A 16,759-nucleotide genomic window follows, 5' to 3' on the forward strand; every position below is an offset into this window, starting at 1 on the left:
ATATATCATGGTTTATTCCTCTCACACTTGCCAGCTCATCTGTTGGCAAAACTGTTATTTCTCTAAAACCATAGTACATACACGTTTTTGTTGCAGTGTCAATTGCATTATTTTATCATAGGTGATTTATTTTTAGTAGCCAAATATATTGAAATATGTTATAACTAATATTACTTTATATCTAGGTAACTTTAGCAATTTTAGTAACTTTAGTAACTAACAGAACAATAAATAAAAATGTAGCTTTTTCTGTATTAGTAATTAATTTTACCCAATCACATGTATACATACTAATCAAAATAAGTCATCCACAATGTTTTTTCTTCAGGTAAGCTTTATCAGCATATATTAGCACTTGTCAGTCTCTTTAAGCCTGAAACTGCTAAGATTTAGCATTTGTCATGGACCAAGCACAAACCAAGCATAAGGTACACTCACGTATTTAAAAGCTCATGGCAGATGTGTAGGGTGAGCCGATCAAAGTTAAGCTCAGAGCCCATTAAAGGTCCTTTTTGAGGTTCTAAAGAGTTAAAGCCGTGTTTATCCATGCATTCCCTCTGTCACACTTAAACAAAAGCATTTTTCTCCTTGGAAGAAGAGCTGTGAGATCCACAACAAGCTTCACTTTTAGTGACCAAACACAGCAGTGAACTGAATCCATAGTCCTCAGGCAAAAGTGTGAGGTTTATTTTGTCACCAATCAGGTTAAAACGTTACAGTCTATAGTTAACATTCTAGCAAAAAGTGTCACTGGAACAAAACTAACTAAAAATAGCATTTACATTTTTTTCCTAAACAACAAAAAGCCAAATAACTTATTAATAATACCTTTGTTGCCTTAAATTTTACACAAGTGTGATTTTATAATTTACTTAACCACATAAAACTAATCTCACACATTTAGGCCTGATCTTAGTGTCTCATTCCATGAGATTGGAATATATAATGTGTATTTAAAGACAGCTTTGCATTGCCATTTATTGTTTAGCAAAAATGCTAAATCTTGCTAATAAGTGCTGCCAAAGCACCATAGTTTATCTAGGAGGTGTAAATTTAGCGTTTCTGTAGGATATGAAGTCAAAGGATCAACAAGTCACTGGGTAGGTAAAAGTAATTATAGTAAGCATTTCATTTTAAAACTGTGGTGGGATGGTATCATTGAGTGGCATAAATTCAGCTTTTTGTGGCAAAGCAAAGCTTTTATCCAGTAATCCAGCATCGGAACGGTATTCCCAAGCTATTTGGTATTTTGTTTTTTCTTCCATCACATAATCCAATATAAAAATTAATTATTAAATGTCTTACATTATCTAAAACATGGCTCAAATTTAAATGGAACCTGGAAGGTGTGAGATTAGGCCCCAGAGCTGGAGTCTTTAAAGCATGTTTCCCAATTGTCCTCCCAATCTAGTCTATCCAATTACCCAATTGCATTTTGCTTCCTCTACTCCTGCTGACCACTCCTGACCAAGAAGAGCCATGACCGTGCAATAGGTGGTCGCATCTTTTCACCTGCATGAGGTAGGTTCATTCGGAGATCTGTATCGTGCACTGAGAGTCACGCACTGAGCTTCATTATCTCTCATCTCTGTGCCGGTGTCATCAATCAGCCAGCAGAGGTTATAATTGCAGCACTTAGGAGGAATCTATTCTGACATTCCCACCTATAGACTAGTCAATCATTGTCCATATAGAGATGCGAGATTCGAACTTGTGAGGTTGAGATATCATCTCTGGTGTGATAGTGTGCTACCACTGTGTCAGTGCTGGAGACTTAAAAGTTGAAGGGTTGTAGTTTATGAAATGAATGGAATTTTAAACATCTCAATTTACTTTAGAATATTTGTACAATCTGTTTAATAAAACTCACTCGTGTTGAGATATACAACAGTATCACAATTAATGTAGATAAATGTAGCAGAGGCTAACTAAATACCAACCTAATAATCAAAATCATATGAGTAAAACAAAGTCTCAATTTACATATATATAATCTCAGAAAAGTATTCATTAGTAGTCAAAACACTGCATAATGATTGAGATTTTATGGAGATAATGTAGCATACAGCAAATAGACAGAGCTGAATGTGTTTGAATAAATCAAGCCTGCAATTCTCTTTATTTGAATATCAAATGTGATTGACTTTGTGTTGAGAACAGTGTGTCAAGCCAGAATTCAGATTAATGTGGACACAATCATGTTAAAGCAGTGCCAGTGGGAAATAAAACATGTAACAAGTGCTTGCTAGGGTATCCTGCTCTGTCAACAGGAAACAGCACATATACTATTCCATTCCCCAGCATACCATGTGCACCTGAGAGCTTACCAATGTCTAAGTTACAAGTGGAACAAAAGATTCCTTTATGGCAGGAGGATGGAGGGAGATGACAGCTATAACACTGGCCTCAGTACATATAAGTAACATACAAGGTAAGAGGAAATAGCCCTTTTTAAGCTTGACGTTGATGTCCGTTGTCACTTTAAACTGATAACACAGGGTTAGTGTGTTTGTAAGGACTAGACGGGTATAGAGGGTAACATTAGAAGGTATTAGTACCGTGTTATTCAGTCTAGATAGAAATGAGGTTAAGTATGGTGGCTGCTTTGTCTTGTGAAGTTCCCACAGAGCATTTCAAAGACTTTAGCTAGAGGAATTACAGATATTTTAATAAGCATGTAGCATTTACCACTCCACTAACATGCACATGCAAACTGTTCACAGCCAGTTTACATGATATTATATTATATACAAAGTATATTATTTCACCCTGTCCTTTGATGTGCATTCTGTGCAACTGAACTTTCAGTTGAACAACAATTACACTTTCATGACTGAAAATGTTTTTATATGAATATTGGCATATGTGGCTACGTGTAGTTTGAGGTGTGTTGGCCACACAGATCCTTCTTGCCCCAGAAGAGCCGCAATCTCAATCCATTCTTATTACGTAATTAATGTTTTTGTCCCACAGAGAATCAGAGGCTGTTATAGCCAATTGGAAACCCCATATTATTGTCCAGGGCCGGCGCTAGGGGGGGGCTGAGGGGGGCATAGCCCCCCCAAATTGTGTCTTTGCCCCCCCAAGCACAATGCAAGCAACGGCTATTTTTAAAATTATCTCTGAACCAATCACAAAAATGCATTTTGTTTTACAGTGTGAAGATATTTCCTTGCTTATTCCTGATTGGCTCTTTGAGTCATATAAAAATCGGCAGACTGCCCCAAACAGTTCAGTTCGGCAGTATATGTTCTGTTAGTGTGAGCGAGAGGCAGGTATACTGGTAAACACTTTTTTTTTCTTTATATTTTAATTTCCCAATAATATAAATATTCTCACTCATTCCTATTTCCACGTTTGAATATTCTCAGTCTGTGTGTAGGTACATTTGTCAGCTTTGACTTAAATTTGTATTAAAGCCTTTCAAGAAATAGAGTTGTTCTATTAGTAATGGCAATTTAATTAAGGGGGCGTATTAAAATGAAATACAATTAGATCATCTTTTTTCTCCATTTACATAATCAACATGTATTTTTTAATCATTGGGTTTTAAGTTTAAGTTCGAAAACATGCATTTTTATTTCTTTACCTCATACATCACTTTAAGCCAGTATCAATAGCTTGGCTGTCATCATTCATGCACAAATCAAGCCTTGAATATATTTCTGGCTTCAAAAACATGACTATCAACATGCCCCCTCATTAGGTTTTACTGCCCCCCCAAGCAAAGCAGTCCAGAACCGGGGCTGTTATTGTCCATGGTTTTGTAATAGATGTCCAACAAGCTCATGGTTAGGTGTCATATGCATTTCACCTTTTTGGTACTGGGGTGGAGCATGTTTTGGACTTTGACATAATTTAGCAAATACAAATAAGCCTTGTAAGATACTAAACAAGTAACTGCCTCTTTTCTAATGATCTGTTATTAAATAGTTGTCACTCTAAATGATTTCTGATCATTTTAAAAAGCATATTACATAAAAGAAACTTGATTAAAAATTATGTAATGACAGTAATTGTTCTCTGGCAAGGTTGCACCACCTCATATAAAGGAATAATATGATATTCGCATCACTGTGAATGATTTTTACTCAGTGTTTTGGAACTTTTTTGTTGCATAACTCTTTTAGACCTTAGCTCAACTCATGAGCAGCCAATACTAAAATCTATTTCAGAGTTTTCAAATAGAAATGTAATGTTCCCTTAATAATGGCAAGTCCTCTAGGTCCTGATGTAGCAAAGCACCACAATACCATCACACTACCGCCACCATGGTTATCATGCTGCTGTTATGATTTAATACAATGTTGTTTTCTAAAACAAATGTACTTTTAATTGGTCTGTTGTTAGAACATCATTACAAAAGGCTTGGAGCAAAATGTCAGTAGCATGGCTTTCTTTTTGTTGCCTTTCCATGAATCACGTTTTGCCTAGTCACCTTTATATTTTGAATTTGGAAACACTGACCTTATAAAAGCTAGTGACATTCACAGTTTAAATATTTGTGACTGATCAGCCATGGTACAGTAGATGTATTAGTTTTTTATGTTTTCTCTATTTGGAGGCTCTCAAGTTAGTCTGGTTGAGGTCTAGGGCCTTACAAAGTGCTATGTAAACTGTTCTAGACTGAAATATTTTTTTCATGGTATTTTCATAGTGTTGGAGAAACTTTAAGTTGACTGCTTAATTTTAAAAGTAAGATTCAAGATCAATCATTTGTTATAGTTCAAAATATCTGTAATTGGTTCAGTGATGTTAATTGGTTCAGTGTAAAGAAATTTTATCTATCCACTTTTACATTTTACACAGAACAAACTTCAACATAAAATGGATTATTACTTGTACCCTACTGTGCAAGCTCATCAGATTCCCTCCTGCAAAGATTCTCTGTCCTGTCAGCAGCTGAAATCTGCTTGTCAACATGGCTCTGTCTCTGCCAAGTCCTCAGTTCTTAAAGTTCTTCTGTCAAGATCATGGTGGTAGTGTGGGAGAAGAGAATATCAAAAACCCTGACAGAGCCAGGTTCTTTCATGATATTCATCACAGCCTTTTATCTCCCACATCGAGCTGAGACAAAGTGCCACCAGATCTTGGCATGTCTCTTAGCTCCTGCCAAGGAGAGCTTGATTTTTCTGTATCTTTATACAAGGGACTGGGCTCATCTTGCTTTGCCTCTATTTCTGTAAAAAGATCTTTACTTGGTGGTCCAATCGCTACGTCTGAATACACCACGATGATCCTTGTCTTTATCTCTGTGTTTTCACCTTGGTTAAAAAATAAGGAAGAAGAAAGGATTCGCTGTAGATTGTAAGAACCACACACACTGTCACGCTACACTTCAAAGCGAACTGGATGCACAGTACATTTAGTTTTAGAATGGCTATGAAATACAATACATCGTGAAAAGTATGTAAACACCCCTTCCAACTAGTTGATTTACATAATATTGAACATTTTACCAGGCGATCTCTGTAGAATAAATCAAAGGGTCATGTTGAAGACTCCTAACCTTGACCAATGTCTTAACCTCTTAACCAATGTCACCTTTCTAACAAGTCAAATTGTCACCCTGCTAAAGCTGCCCCGGTCAACATTCACTTTTACTATTAGTCCCTGGTCAACAGTCCTTTTATTATTAAGCGGACTTTCATCGGGTGGTGAGCACTTTGTTACAGAGGTACAAAATGTAAACCCACACCTAAGATATTAGAAGATAAACCCATGTGAAGTAAAATAAATGATAAGAACTAAAGAAATACAATAATTAGGCACCACGGTGGCGCAGTAGGATATTCCACTAGCACACCAGCACTGGGATTCTCAACTCTCAGAGTTCGAATGTCAGATCTGCTACTGGTCAGCTGGGCGCCCCTTAGCAGGCACGATTGGCAATACCTGCAGCAGACAAAAAATTGCCACTAGTCTGCTGTGTGGGAAAAAAACAGACTAAAAAGAGGTTGAAGTCTTCAACGCTTTGTAAGGACCCTGGTTAGTAGCCCGAGACGCCTGTACAGAAGTGGAGGCATGCGGAGGTTAGTGTGTGACTCTCCATGTGCGAGACTGACCTTGTGCAAATTCACCAAAGTATGGGTGAATAAGAAGGGGTCAGTGGACTGTGCACACATCAGAGGGAGTATATGTCAGGTAAATATACCTTTTTCGGACGTAATTGGGGTCCCCAACAGCGGAAGACTAATTTGGTAACCTAAATTGGGACAAAACAGGAGAAAATGCATAAATTACATAGCAAAAAAAGAAAAAAAAATACTAATAAATTAGGGAAAGGAATTAATAACTTTAAAAACCTTTAGAGAATAGAGCAGAACCAAACCAGTAATCTCTGCAACCTCAACTGCCTGAGAACAGAGAAAAGCAGACAAGAAGATAATACAGGAGCAGAACAATACCAGTGCACTCGACACAATGCAATTACCAGGACACTTGGAAAACAAAGAGACAAAAGTCAAGTTAAAGAAGCACTAGAGTTTCACATAGCCAGAATCCAAATGCTTCCCAGACAAACAAAACAAGAGAACTCAGAAAACCGCTAACGACTCAAGAACCACAGAAGCTGCCACATCACCCATGGGAACATTTGGAACAGTAGATGCCAGTGGCAACTGCTGAAGACAGAGAGATGCTACGATTTACTGACTGAAATTCTGGAAACAAAAGTTGGAGAATGCTAGCAAGAGAGATTGAGACTATGAGGACCTCCAGACATTCAGAGCTGAGTTTTTGGTCTGCTTTTCCACAGGTGTAGCGAGTAATGCTAATGAGGAGCAGGAAATGCTTTGAAGTTTAGATCTAAGAGAACTACACTTTTTGTCAACCTATGACCCTTCTACCTGCCAGCCGGTGTGGGCAGGTCATGTCAGGGCCTTATAGTTGATGTGTAAGAGCAACAACAGCTCAGCTGCAAATTCTGCCAGTTTCAGTAATGAATCTTGCCCACAGTAGGCATGCAGTCAGGAGATATCATTTTCCTGGCAGACACTAAGCCAAGATTCATTATTGAAACTGTCACTTAACTGGCACTTAAACATGTCAACTATAAGGTCCTGACCTGACTTGCTCACACCAGCTGGCAGGTAGAGGGGTCACAGGTTGACGAAAAGCATAGTTCTCTTAGATCTAAATTTCAAAGCATTTCCTACTATGCACATTTCCAAGGTTAAAAGGCTCTATTACATGGTAGCCTGTCTTGGCACACCATTTTTAATTTCCTAAACTGATCTATTGTATGTCCTAAGTCCTCAGTGTTTCAGTCCTACATTCTAGCAAAAAAACAGAGCCAATACATGGTTTGTATGGCCTATCTTATGTATCAGCTTCTCCTTGAGAATCAAATGTTAAGCTCATTGGGCATTTGCTGTGAAATAGAGTTAAATTAAGCCGTACGAATACTTACCTTTATCTAGCACACAGAGTTCAGCAAGTTTAAACCTTAGCTTTTTGTCATTTTGGAGCCATACTTACAATACTTAGAACTTTATTCCACAGATATTAAAAATGGACTCATTCCTGTAGCTTTAACTAAATCAACAAACTTTAAAGGGTCAGAGATGCAGCATATGTGATAAAAGGCTTGTTTCTGCAAAGACTTTTCAGGATCTAACAATAATAACTATGAACTGGCGCCCAGGTGGCACAGCAGGATATTCCGCTAGTGCACCAGCGCAGAGATTCTGAATGCCTCGGTGTGAAACTTGGCGTTGCCCCGGTTGGCTGGGAGCCATCTAGCGGGCATAATTGGCAGTACCTGCAGGGAGGGATGACCGGAATATGTGGGCGGGGTCTTCAAATGCTGTTTAAGGACCCTGATTGGCGGATAGAGGCATTCCGTTAAGGGCTGCGTGCAAGTCGGAGGAGGTGTGAGCAGCAATATACCCACCTCAACTGCAAAAAATCGGAGATCCCTAGCAGTAGAAGACAAAATTTTATGAATAAAAATAAATAAAAATTAACCATGAATTGTGCAGGCAGACCACACACTGCATCAGTACTACTCTTAAGCTATGTCATGCAGGACTCGCTTAATAGCAGGCAATCTATCCATACTGTTACATAGAACCATATACCATCATGCCTGGCAAGGGTGAGTTAATATCAGTCAGACTTGCTCAGTGTGTTTCTACTTTGACATTGGTGTAACCATAAATTCAGAGCCACTCCCCAAGCTTGTTGTCGTAAAGCACTGCTTTCCCTTTCCACCCCAAACTGCTCATGTGTAATTGTCAAATCTATTTCATCCTCATTTAAATAATTCATATGTGTGCAGTCGGGCAGCACAGTGGCTAGGTGGGTAGCATTGTCACCTCACAGCAAGAGGGTCCTGGGTTTGATTTCCAGGTGGAAGGTCAGGGTCCTTTCTGTGTGGAGTTTGCATGTTCGTCCCGTGTCTGTGTGAGTTTCCTCCTGACCTGTCCTGTCATGAATGTAACCAAAGTGTGTAAAACATCAAAATCCTAATAAAATTAATTAATTAAAAAAATACATGCAGTCATCTGTTAATCAGTTAAAAAGCCTTATCAGAAGAGTACAGGCTGTTATAGCATTGACAAGTCTCATGTCATTGCAACATCTCTTGAATGATTTTAAGATGAACTTTTAGTTTTCATTGCTGATTGCTGTCCATTGTTGTCTGTATAACAGTGTTCATGTTCTGGAGATGTCAAAACAACCATCATTTTAGCTGACACTCAGGCACATGGAAAGCTTCTTGTAAAGCTGTTTTGCTGTGTTACGTCTGTACATCAGACATCAAAGGGAGCAGGATTACAGGTACAGCTGGCTTTAGGCATTTTAAAATGGCCCTGAAGCTCCCTGGGCACAAACTAAGATTCAGCCCCACCTCAGAGTTCTTCATTCACATGAAACCCAAACTTGCTATTTTAGTGTGTCCTCACAAGACCACCCAGTAAATGATTCCTCTGTCACACTGCATTTGTCTGCAGTACATGTGTACGTGTATGAACTTGATTCCTGTCAATCCTGTCAAAATACATTTACATTTATTGTACTTGGTCGCAACTGTTAAGCTGCAGGCACAATGTATTATATCAGCAAATGTTGCCAAATATATTATCATTATTATTTTTATTAGCAGTAGTATTATTATTTTACTGTAATAAAAATAAATAAATATTTAATTAATAAATAACCAGTTATTTATTAATTAATTAATTATTTTACTATTAGTTTTATTTCTTTTTTATTTAATATCTTTATAATATTTATTACTGTATTTATTTCTATAGGATTTGTCACAATTATTAATTCTGCATCCCAGTGCAAACAAAAAAATTGCTTAAAATTAAAATTTTTGAGCTTTGGCCAACAAATTAAAATCATTAATTGCCCAGCAGAGATGAAAATAAAATAAGAATGATGCAGTTTTTGAAAATAAATCATATATCAAATTAATTGTATTTTTAAACTCCATTAATGCTTGTGGTTTTAAAACTCATGACCAGACGTTCAGGACATGACCAGGACTTTCAGTAATATAGGCGTATTTGACACTTTTCAACACTGGGAACAGCCTACATAGGTAAAATGTAAAAATGGCCCAGTGGAATTTTTAATCATAACAATATAAGAACATGATACATGACCACCAACGAACACCTGAAACACTGCTACAAACTCTACAAGCTCTTTAATGTGGTAATACACATGCATTACACCAATATAATAAAATTTGGCTTTCGTCCAACGTGTACTTTTTCCTCTAGGTTACTTGTTTGTACATGGATTTTTAGTGCAATTTGGGAAACCCCGATTTTACACCACTCTCCTTTTTTAATGCCAGACATATTTTAAACACTATACTTTTGTTGCAGTACCGCCATTTTTTACCCTTTTCCATAGTGGAGGATTCATTGCTGATTTAGTTTACATTATTTACTCAAATGCATCCTAATCCTAATCCAAATAATGAAAATAATCAAATTCTGGCCAAACCAATAAGACACACAACTGTATTGTCTAGTGTTAAAAAAACACACTGATTTAATTTTCAAACTACAGACTAAAAAAGTATGTGAACCTCTGTGCTGATAAAGTTTCCAAAAGTCAAGAACTGTGGGTTTTAGAATTGCTCCGTCCAATTGAAATGCATTTTACATAAAGTTAGAGTCTAACTGAAGCAAAATTTATAGGATCTAATGTAATGAATGCATGTAATATTGTTGTTGAAGTCAAAGTTGAATGCTATGTCTGCAGAATAAAAGGCACCAAACACAAAAATCTTATCCCAACTGTGAAGCATAGTTGAGGGTTAATCAGTGTTTGAGGATGCTTTACTGCATTTAGGAAACAATGAGAAAGTTAGTGAAAGAAATTTTACAGTAGAATGTCATGGTGGTGGTCAGCCAACTGAAGCCTGAGAGAGCTTTGATGCAGCTTAACTAAATAAAACACATGGGTACAACAAAATGTTTTAAAACACAAGAAAAATGATGTTTTGCACATGGCTGTCAAGGGAAGACATTAACAATCTGTGATAATGTACACTGGGCTAAAAAAAAAAAATAAACCATTGTGTACATCTTAAACCTTACTGCTGCTAAAGTAGGTTCTATTATTTTTTTTAATTACAATTAATCACATACATTATATGGCCAATAGTAGGTGGACTCCTGACCATGAGTTTGTTTGACATCCCATTTAACATATGTGTTTTTTGATGTGTTCTGGGACTTCTGGGTTAAAAAAGCATTTGTGAGATCAGGCACTTATGTGATGAAAAGGCCTAATATATTTCACTGATCAATATCGTTTTTAAAACCTGTTAGCACTGGTTGTAGCTGAAACGTCTGAACTTAATAGTTAGAAGACTATTTTCTTCACATATTTTGGCCAGCACATAAATAACCTGCTATTTTTAACTGACATCAGTTTTGCTTGTGTCAACCTTTGACATGTTAAGTTCTTCCTGATTTTACAAAGGGGCCAGAGGAGGGGGAGCGAGGGGTGTAACCTTTTGACTGAGCTGAAGTGCATCCTAATGGATTACAAGAGCGGAGTGCAGAGGTGTTTTAGGCCAGCATGGCTGCAGGCTAGCTGGGTCAAGCCCACCCACGGCAGGGGGAGCTGGGTCAGACAAGGCAGCGAGGACCACTGCTTCTATGCGCTATGTATACAGCTCATTTACCACATTACCTCTGGATATGTATGCAAAACAACAGTACCCCACCCCATACATCTAAAATATTTTTTTATTCAAAATGCGTCATCAGATTGATGGCTCCAGATGTAAATTAATTTAGAAGAATACTAGCATTAAATATCATTCAACTAGATGAATATTTTTGCCCACTAATTAAACTCTATTCATCAATAGACTCTAAAGTTAAATTAGAAACTGCATAGTTGGGTATTGAACTTAATTTAACACAATCAAAATGCCAGAATAGTATCTGAATGCCACAATGCTGTCTCTCCAAAGCTATTGTTAAGCAGAGTTTGTTTTGACTATCAAGCACTGGAGGCGGATAGAGTATCCATTAACTGTGGGTAACAGAAGTGGAAGAGAACCTCTGCTACCACTTTGCTATGAGCTGCTATTAAGGCATTAAAGTAGATCAAAACAATTCTCATAAACCGACAGACAGAATTTTGTGAAAGGGTAACAGAATTGTAACAGATCATGATAAAAACTTCATGAACATAAAAAATGTGGCTGAGGACTTTGTAGTGTTTAAAGAAATCTTTAAAAGAAATATATTCATAGCAAATTATAGGCTTAAATTGGAATTAATATAGATATTGATATAGAATTAAGACTGAAGACTGTTCACATAGTCTTCAGCTGTGTGCCATCTAATGTATATAATGACATTTTATTAAATATATGTTAAATAATAACCTGTTTATGTGTTCAATAGACATAATTCTATTAGCCAAACGGTATGTGGAAGCCAGACTATAAGCTTGTTGACATGTTATTCTAAACCCATGGGCATTCATATAGATTTGGCAACCACTTTGTGGCTATAATATCCTTTACTCTTTTGGAAAGGATTTCCACAAGATTGGGAAAATGGGCCTTACCTAAACTGTTACTACCATGGGTGTGGCTTAGATCACCTGAACTCAGTGTTTAGTATGAGTATCTACAGACTTTTAGTGTATATTATGCATGTAATTCATTATGATATTCAGTCATATTTAAGACATAAATGTATAATTTGTTAATTAAAATCAACTTTTAAACTGTAATGTAAAACTATGCCATAGTTAAATGACTTAGTTAAATGAACTTCCTTCAGATAAAGATCAGATATTTTAGTAGCTGACATAATTTTGAGGCTGAGATTTCTCCACACCAATGTGAAAGACTCATTTTAGTCTAATAAACTAATTATAAAAAGCATTTCGTTGCAGTTATTATGTAATACAGGTGTTGGTAACCTTGTCCGTTACTGCTACCTGGACAGTTGTGCTGTTAGTCTGTCAGCGCTTTTGTCTTCAGTGGCATGAGATTAAACGTTCCGGGCCGAGCTGCCAGGAAAACTGGCTCACCCGCCTCTTAAGAATTATGTCAAAAAAATCCAGTCTGTGGGTAATTTTCTACAGTCTGGACTCCTCTCTCTCTCGACTGACTTCAAAGCGCCCATTTTAGGACAAGAAAAAAAAAAGGAATGAAAGAGGGGAAAATGGCATTTAGATGTGGGTAGCGACAGATTGACATTCTTGACTGTCTTCCTGCACTGTGTCCAGATAGACTGATTTCAAAAACCCATCTCTTCAGTGACCTAGCTAAATATGAACCGCATATAACTATAGAGGCGTAGTCAAACCTAACATGTTGCATACCATACATACTTTTAATATAGATTACTTGGGCCATATTTTGTGTTATATGTCCAACAATTTATAGACATTTGACAACAGCCATTAAAAGCCATTAATTTTGAGTTGTCTGCTACAATACTGCATTTTAGAACCGTATAGTGGAACCAGACCTGCTGCAACCCTGACCAGGATAAAGGGGTTGATGAAATTGAAATAAAAATGAAAATTGTAGGAGAAACCATCAGGCTAATGTGATTTATTATGGCCAATCTGGTTTTGGAGTACTTTGGAAAACTGTTGTTACTTAACACAGTCCAGCGCTACATCAAAAATGCAGTCATAAACTTCATTTTCATTTTGCAGAAATGCTGCCAAGTTTACTGGTGCTTTCATTTGTAGACACAAAGTGTATGCGCTTGACAGTTCACAAACTGAATTTATATATATATATATATATAATGTTCATATAAATGTTATATATGAACATTATACATATTATGCATGTTGTGTTGTATACTGTTATTGTTATTTATTATTATTATTATTATTTGCATGTCCTTACAAATTTCAGACCAACCTTCAGTGGGGCGGCACGGTGGCTTAGTGGGTAGCACTGTCGCCTCACAGCAAGAAGGTCCTGGGTTTGATCCCCAGGTGGGGAGGTCAGGGTCCTTTCTGTGTGGAGTTTGTATGTTCTCCCCGTGTCTGCATGGGTTTCCTCCAGGTGCTCCGGTTTGCTCCTACAGTCAAAAGACATGCAAGTGAAGTACATTTGAGATACAAAATTGTCCATTACTGTGTTCGATATAACCTTGTGAACTGATGAACCTTGTGTAATGAGTAACTACCGTTCCTGTCATGAATGTAACCAAAGTGTAAAACATGATGTTAAAATCCTATTAAAATAAACAAACAAAACCTTCAGTGTTATCTTGCAGAACTTTTATTACTAAATAATTACAATCTGTAGAATGAGGAAATGAAAGTGAACGCTCTATTAACCAGACCTTCCAGCGTTATAAGGAAGTTGGAATCATTTAAACCTAAAGGTCTACTCAAGCCTGCTGCAAAATAACATGCTTGTCACAGTATTTATTTGACTACCCTGAGATTACAGGTTAAAATATGCAAGGTTCCCAAGTGTGGGTGTGTCCAGCCAGCCAAAATCCTTAAATGCTATATCACATAGCCATTGTTATCTCCTGTTTACTGTCTGCTAATTTGAAATAAATAGTTATTTGGAGTGTAAGCATACCTTCGGAAGCATACAAAATGCATCAGCGCTTTAGTCAATATTAATAACTGCAGTAAAGTAGACAAACCTTAACGAAACAATATTTGTACATGCATGCCTGGCAGTCTATATGTGTTTTGAGGAATTCAAAGTGTACAAGTGTGTGCACGTGTGATAGAAGTATTTGACAGCGGCTCTGCTTCAACAAATTGCTTTCGAGATGTGCCAAAACAAATGTATTTAGCTCCCAGCCCAATAAACCATGACAAAGGCACCAACATTTCTAATGCTAGATCCTCCACTGTGTTTTCTTTAAGTCATCCCCCCTCCCTGTTTGAACCGAATCAGGAATGCATGAGCTGCAGTCAACTTTAACACGTCTATGACTTATAAGATTAGCTGTAATCAGCCTGCCCTGTGATACCTGTCTGATGTTTAAACAAATGTTCTTTCTATGAACGAAGCTTGTTTTTTCTCACTCTTTGTAGGTATTATCATTGTGGGTACATTTCACTCTCCAGGGAAAAAGGATCTGTACCTAAATCTCCTCTGGGTTCTCGTTGCCCATCGCAATAATCACATTGCGGAAAGACACTGGAGAAAAGCAGAACTTGCCATGCTGTACCTATTCGCTTTTCCTTCAATGAACAATAGCTTCTTCAGAAGTAATGGCACTAGTGCAGGCTCTCAAGAACATGAAGATGAGAGAAGAGGAGGAAGAAAGAGAGAGATTGGGGGGGGGGGGGGATAACCATTATCCAAAGACATGTCCTATCATGTCAGAGAGCCTGTTTTCTCCAGCCAAATCCCTTGTTGCCTTGTTCAGAAAATATTCAGGCCTTGTAATGGAGATGTGAGCAGCAGATAAGATGCAGGGTGCACACTTATCCCCTGAAATAGTGCAAGAGAAAAACTGACATTTATAAAAGAGAGAAGTCATAAGTCTTCGGCTTGTAGCCAAAAGGCCAGTCAGGACTGTAACAATGCTGAGCTCTATGTGCTTCAGAGCTGTTCTCTGTGCAGTAACGAGCCTGGCCTGAACCGGCTTTTTCTAGCAAATGTTGCCCCCTGCTGGATGTAATACCAAACAGCATTTATACCACAAACACAAGAGCTGAGATCCAATTTTTCAACAAAACACTTGTAGGTGCAGTATCGTGGCACATTCGGTAGAGTAACTGCCACACAGCAGCATGGGTCCAATTGACTTGGGTTCGATCATTGCCCATGTTTGTCTTGCGTTGGTATCCATCAATGAGACATCAAGCAGTGAACTTTGAGACGTCATCAAGATACATATTGTAGCTGGTCATGGGTGCACTGCAACTTTAACATCAATTGTACCTCAGTTACACTGTGTTAATCCGGGTCCTTTCTGTGTGGAGTTTGCATGTTCTCCCCACGTCTGTGTGGGTTTCCACCAGGAGCTCTGGTTTCCTCCCACAGACGTGCAAGTTTGGTGAATTGTAGACTGTGTTTTGACATTAAAAACTTGTAAACTGATGAATCTTGTGTAACCAGTGATTACCTGTCCTGTCATGAATGTAACCAAGATGTGTAAAACATGACGTTAAATCCTAATAAATACAAAAAATACAGTGTTAAAATGTGACGTTTGTTTAAAGTAAACACAAGGTGGCAGCAAAGTCAAGGAGGCTCATTTTATATTACCTTAGCATAGAATTAGCCATTAGCTATTTTATCCATTTAACATAAACTGTACAAGTTATTACTTAATTAATGCTAATAAATACGTACATTCTGAATATCTACTAAGAATTTAAAAACACCTCGTGGAAGGAATGACCGGTAGACTATTTACTTATCTCGCATTCACCGTCATGCTCAAACTCCCTGGTACTTGCCTCTTGTGTTCAAGTGAAATGTTACCTAGTGTTAACTGGTATCTGTGTTCCTGACATCTGGGCTTCTTTTAAAATGATAATAATTGATTTTTTAGATTTACTGCCAGGGCCCAGTTTTGGTTCTCTTCCTTCCTGAGTGAAAAATCTGCATGTTTGATTGTAATTCTTACTCTGCAGTTGTTTGCTTACTTTGTTGATTTGATGGTGTTGTAACCCTACATGTCATGTTAAAATACTTTCTAATATATGGAACATGGCAAATTTGAGTAAAAAGTCAACAAAACATGCAAATATGTTTTGTTTTGTTTGTTGATTAGATGTGAAAGGTATAAATGTGGTCAGTGGTATGATTAATTGGGGGAAAAAAGCAAAGTGACTCTTTTTAAGGACATATTTTTGCCAAGTAAGGTAATAAACTGTGTTTATTAACAGTAAAATGCTAGTAAATACACTCCTCGTGTAACTGCTTATACAGATGCCTCAATTTTGTCTCTATTTTTGTAAATATAGGTTATAAGACATTGGCTATAAATGCCAGGGAAACAACTCAAATAAGTGGACACTCAATTTAAGGCTTAAATGAATTTGTCAGAGCTGCTATCTGAAGCTCATCTTTAAGTTTGAGTAAATACAGATTATTGGCAATGCCGGCATGTGGTTGGGTATGTTACCTAGAGTTAACTGGTATCTGTGTTCCTTATATCTGGGCTTCTTTTGAAATGATTTTTTTAGGTTTACTGCCAGGGCCCAGTTTTGGTTCTCTTCCTTCCTGAGCAAAAAAATCTGCATGTTTGATGCCAATTCTTACTCTGCAGTTGTTTGTTTACTTTGTTGATTTGATGGTGTTGTAACCACACAC

This window comes from Trichomycterus rosablanca, chromosome 8, assembly GCF_030014385.1.
Source record: "Trichomycterus rosablanca isolate fTriRos1 chromosome 8, fTriRos1.hap1, whole genome shotgun sequence".
Taxonomy (NCBI): domain Eukaryota; kingdom Metazoa; phylum Chordata; class Actinopteri; order Siluriformes; family Trichomycteridae; genus Trichomycterus; species Trichomycterus rosablanca.